The sequence below is a fragment of the Schistocerca gregaria genome, chromosome 8, assembly GCF_023897955.1.
Source record: "Schistocerca gregaria isolate iqSchGreg1 chromosome 8, iqSchGreg1.2, whole genome shotgun sequence".
Lineage (NCBI taxonomy): Eukaryota > Metazoa > Arthropoda > Insecta > Orthoptera > Acrididae > Schistocerca > Schistocerca gregaria.
This window is the reverse complement of record NC_064927.1, coordinates 33,388,784-33,394,337: the sequence shown is the minus strand read 5'-3', so window position 1 is coordinate 33,394,337 and position 5,554 is coordinate 33,388,784. Positions and strand designations below refer to the sequence as shown.

The 5,554-nt window shown below is 46.6% G+C and overlaps 2 non-coding genes across 2 annotated transcripts; both read right to left on the bottom strand.

Moving 5' to 3' along the window:
- Positions 1-1,061: 1,061 nt before the first annotated feature.
- On the bottom strand, positions 1,062-1,133 carry Trnai-aau (transfer RNA isoleucine (anticodon AAU)). Its single transcript has one exon. It is a non-coding gene; the product is annotated as a tRNA-Ile (tRNA).
- Positions 1,134-4,107: 2,974 nt separating this feature from the next.
- Positions 4,108-4,179, bottom strand: Trnai-aau (transfer RNA isoleucine (anticodon AAU)). The gene has a single exon. It is a non-coding gene; the product is annotated as a tRNA-Ile (tRNA).
- Positions 4,180-5,554: the final 1,375 nt, after the last annotated feature.

Here is a 5,554-nt window from a genome sequence, read left to right as displayed (position 1 = left end):
ACCGACTGAGCTAGCCGGCTACCTCGGTGAATACCTGCCGGGTAGCAGGTTACACAGTACTCGTTTGGGTTGGGTGGTCCCATACAGAATCTCTCCATGATGCCTAAAGTTTTCCTAACGTCACACTCGTCACGTACTTCACTTTTATGTCATAATCATTTCTGAGAGGTAAAGAAATTGCATGACAACATGCAGAGATAGTGGCGTCAAAATTAACACACATACTTTATGTGACTCAAAAGCCGAACGAGTTACTTTCCGACGTTGTTTTAGATGTGCAAGTGATAGTCAAAACTCGCTGTGTCGGCACTCTGCCGACCATTTCGCTAGTTAACACCGGTCTTGTTGGGTGTGTTTCAAGCTCAAGAGCATCTCCAAGCAAAAAATGGTCAACAGCAAAATTCAGACGGTTTCGTACTGCTCAATTGCTACATTAAAACGTTATGTTTCTTTTTCAGAACTGGAAAAACAGAAGCGTGACAGCATTCGAACCTGTAATCTTCAGATCCGAAGTCCGACGCCTTATCCATTAGGCCACACGGTCACTGACGACCAACATTTACATGTATACGACTCATCTCGAAACGCTCACACCCCTGAGGATTTGTGTTTTCGTTCTACACAGCCGCTGCCCCTTGCTCTTTCCCACCCATTCGTACATTCAACCTCTGACGAGACCGACCAAATATAGACTGAGAAACAAGACCACACACTTTGTGCATTCGGAATCGAAGGCAGGGCGTCCCTCTCCGCATTTGCTACGATTGTCATTTGCTACTTTTGCAGAAGCGGCGGCGGCGACGACGACGACGACGACGACGACGACGACGACGAATATCGCGATAGGCTCTGAGATATGTGGGAAATACATCTATAAAATGTAATTCAGACTGCCTCGTCCCACCTTATGCTGTACCGCTTTGGCAAATGCTTTATCTGCGCCATTCGTCTTAATCGCATCTGAGAGTAATTCTTAAAAAAACGCCTGTCGCTAATTATTCGTCATCACAGATACTGTTTGCTATACGGCCACGATGCGCAACTGATTTCCAAAATTCATCTTCCTCCTGTGAGGATGGAACTTACGACCGCTGGTTTATTAGACCAGTGCTCTACCACTGAGCTAAAGAGGCGCGGCCTAGCGGTACTCTTGGGTACTTCGTCCTTACGGTCGTCTGCATCATCAGACTTTAGCTGACAACACTTCATATTACCGGCTAATATTTGCAGCTATGGCGACAAATTACTGCTTGGCTACACATCTGACACGTAACCGATGTGCTCTCCAAACAACAACACTTGCATTTCTGAACATGTCTTTCACACATGTCTACAAAATCACCTTCACCTTCAAATACAGTTTCCTTGCGACTGACAGAGACGTAGGCAAAGTTTAAAGTTGCTATTTCCATTAAATCTCGTTAGTCAGGAAAACGGTAATTTACACCTGCAGCGGAACAAAATTCCGATCCGCCCAGCGTCTGGCTCGAACCCACGACCCCGGGATTAAGAGTCTGACACTGTACCGACTGAGCTAGCCGGCTACCTCGGTGAATACCTGCCGGGTAGCAGGTTACACAGTACTCGTTTGGGTTGGGTGGTCCCATACAGAATCTCTCCATGATGCCTAATGTTTTCCTAACGTCACACTCGTCACGTACTTCACTTTTATGTCATAATCATTTCTGAGAGGTAAAGAAATTGCATGACAACATGCAGAGATAGTGGCGTCAAAATTAACACACATACTTTATGTGACTCAAAAGCCGAACGAGTTACTTTCCGACGTTGTTTTAGATGTGCAAGTGATAGTCAAAACTCGCTGTGTCGGCACTCTGCCGACCATTTCGCTAGTTAACACCGGTCTTGTTGGGTGTGTTTCAAGCTCAAGAGCATCTCCAAGCAAGAAATGGTCAACAGCAACATTCAGACGGTTTCGTACTGCTCAATTGCTACATTAAAACGTTATGTTTCTTTTTCAGAACTGGAAAAACAGAAGCGTGACAGCATGCGAACCTGTAATCTTCAGATCCGAAGTCCGACGCCTTATCCATTAGGCCACACGGTCACTGACGACCAACATTTACATGTATACGACTCATCTCGAAACGCTCACACCCCTGAGGATTTGTGTTTTCGTTCTACACAGCCGCTGCCCCTTGCTCTTTCCCACCCATTCGTACATTCAACCTCTGACGAGACCGACCAAATATAGACTGAGAAACAAGACCACACACTTTGTGCATTCGGAATCGAAGGCAGGGCGTCCCTCTCCGCATTTGCTACGATTGCCATTTGCTACTTCTGCAGAAGCGGCGGCGGCGACGACGACGACGACGACGACGACGACGACGAATATCGCGAGAGGCTCTGAGATATGTGGGAAATACATCTATAAAATGTAATTCAGACTGCCTCGTCCCACCTTATGCTGTACCGCTTTGGCAAATGCTTTATCTGCGCCATTCGCCTTAATCGCATCTGAGAGTAATTCTTAAAAAAACGCCTGTCGCTAATTGTTCGTCATCACAGATACTGTTTGCTATACGGCCACTACGCGCAACTGATTTCCAAAATTCATCTTTCTCCTGTGAGGATGGAACTTACGACCCCTGGTTTATTAGACCAGTGCTCTACCACTGAGCTAAAGAGGCGCGGCCTAGCGGTACTCTTGGGTACTTCGTCCTTACGGTCGTCTGCATCATCAGACTTTAGCTGACAACACTTCATATTACCGGCTAATATTTGCAGCTATGGCGACAAATTACTGCTTGGCTACACATCTGACACGTAACCGATGTGCTCTCCAAACAACAACACTTGCATTTCAGAACATGTCTTTCACACATGTCTACAAAATCACCTTCACCTTCAAATACAGTTTCCTTGCGACTGACAGAGACGTAGGCAAAGTTTAAAGTTGCTATTTCCATTAAATCTCGTTAGTCAGGAAAACGGTAATTTACACCTGCAGCGGAACAAAATTCCGATCCGCCCAGCGTCTGGCTCGAACCCACGACCCCGGGATTAAGAGTCTGACACTGTACCGACTGAGCTAGCCGGCTACCTCGGTGAATACCTGCCGGGTAGCAGGTTACACAGTACTCGTTTGGGTTGGGTGGTCCCATACAGAATCTCTCCATGATGCCTAATGTTTTCCTAACGTCACACTCGTCACGTACTTCACTTTTATGTCATAATCATTTCTGAGAGGTAAAGAAATTGCATGACAACATGCAGAGATAGTGGCGTCAAAATTAACACACATACTTTATGTGACTCAAAAGCCGAACGAGTTACTTTCCGACGTTGTTTTAGATGTGCAAGTGATAGTCAAAACTCGCTGTGTCGGCACTCTGCCGACCATTTCGCTAGTTAACACCGGTCTTGTTGGGTGTGTTTCAAGCTCAAGAGCATCTCCAAGCAAGAAATGGTCAACAGCAACATTCAGACGGTTTCGTACTGCTCAATTGCTACATTAAAACGTTATGTTTCTTTTTCAGAACTGGAAAAACAGAAGCGTGACAGCATGCGAACCTGTAATCTTCAGATCCGAAGTCCGACGCCTTATCCATTAGGCCACACGATCACTGACGACCAACATTTACATGTATACGACTCATCTCAAAACGCTCACACCCCTGAGGATTTGTGTTTTCGTTCTACACAGCCGCTGCTCCTTGCTCTTTCCCACCCATTCGTTACATTCAACCTCTGACGAGACCGACCAAATATAGACTGAGAAACAAGACCACACACTTTGTGCATTCGGAATCGAAGGCAGGGCGTCCCTCGCCGCATTTGCTACGATTGCCATTTGCTACTTCTGCAGAAGCGGCGGCGGCGGCGGCGGCGACGACGACGACGACGACGACGACGAATATCGCGAGAGGCTCTGAGATATGTGGGAAATACATCTATAAAATGTAATTCAGACTGCCTCGTCCCACCTTATGCTGTACTGCTTTGGCAAATGCTTTATCTGCGCCATTCGCCTTAATCGCATCTGAGAGTAATTCTTAAAAAAACGCCTGTCGCTAATTATTCGTCATCACAGATACTGTTTGCTATACGGCCACGATGCGCAACTGATTTCCAAAATTCATCTTCCTCCTGTGAGGATGGAACTTACGACCGCTGGTTTATTAGACCAGTGCTCTACCACTGAGCTAAAGAGGCGCGGCCTAGCGGTACTCTTCGGTACTTCGTCCTTACGGTCGTCTGCATCATCAGACTTTAGCTGACAACACTTCATATTACCGGCTAATATTTGCAGCTATGGCGACAAATTACTGCTTGGCTACACATCTGACACGTAACCGATGTGCTCTCCAAACAACAACACTTGCATTTCTGAACATGTCTTTCACACATGTCTACAAAATCACCTTCACCTTCAAATACAGTTTCCTTGCGACTGACAGAGACGTAGGCAAAGTTTAAAGTTGCTATTTCCATTAAATCTCGTTAGTCAGGAAAACGGTAATTTACACCTGCAGCGGAACAAAATTCCGATCCGCCCAGCGTCTGGCTCGAACCCACGACCCCGGGATTAAGAGTCTGACACTGTACCGACTGAGCTAGCCGGCTACCTCGGTGAATACCTGCCGGGTAGCAGGTTACACAGTACTCGTTTGGGTTGGGTGGTCCCATACAGAATCTCTCCATGATGCCTAATGTTTTCCTAACGTCACACTCGTCACGTACTTCACTTTTATGTCATAATCATTTCTGAGAGGTAAAGAAATTGCATGACAACATGCAGAGATAGTGGCGTCAAAATTAACACACATACTTTATGTGACTCAAAAGCCGAACGAGTTACTTTCCGACGTTGTTTTAGATGTGCAAGTGATAGTCAAAACTCGCTGTGTCGGCACTCTGCCGACCATTTCGCTAGTTAACACCGGTCTTGTTGGGTGTGTTTCAAGCTCAAGAGCATCTCCAAGCAAGAAATGGTCAACAGCAACATTCAGACGGTTTCGTACTGCTCAATTGCTACATTAAAACGTTATGTTTCTTTTTCAGAACTGGAAAAACAGAAGCGTGACAGCATGCGAACCTGTAATCTTCAGATCCGAAGTCCGACGCCTTATCCATTAGGCCACACGGTCACTGACGACCAACATTTACATGTATACGACTCATCTCGAAACGCTCACACCCCTGAGGATTTGTGTTTTCGTTCTACACAGCCGCTGCCCCTTGCTCTTTCCCACCCATTCGTACATTCAACCTCTGACGAGACCGACCAAATATAGACTGAGAAACAAGACCACACACTTTGTGCATTTGGAATCGAAGGCAGGGCGTCCCTCGCCGCATTTGCTACGATTGCCATTTGCTACTTCTGCAGAAGCGGCGGCGGCGGCGGCGGCGGCGGCGACGACGACGACGACGACGACGACGACGAATATCGCAAGAGGCTCTGAGATATGTGGCAAATACATCTATAAAATGTAATTCAGACTGCCTCGTCCCACCTTATGCTGTACCGCTTTGGCAAATGCTTTATCTGCGCCATTCGCCTTAATCGCATCTGAGAGTAATTCTT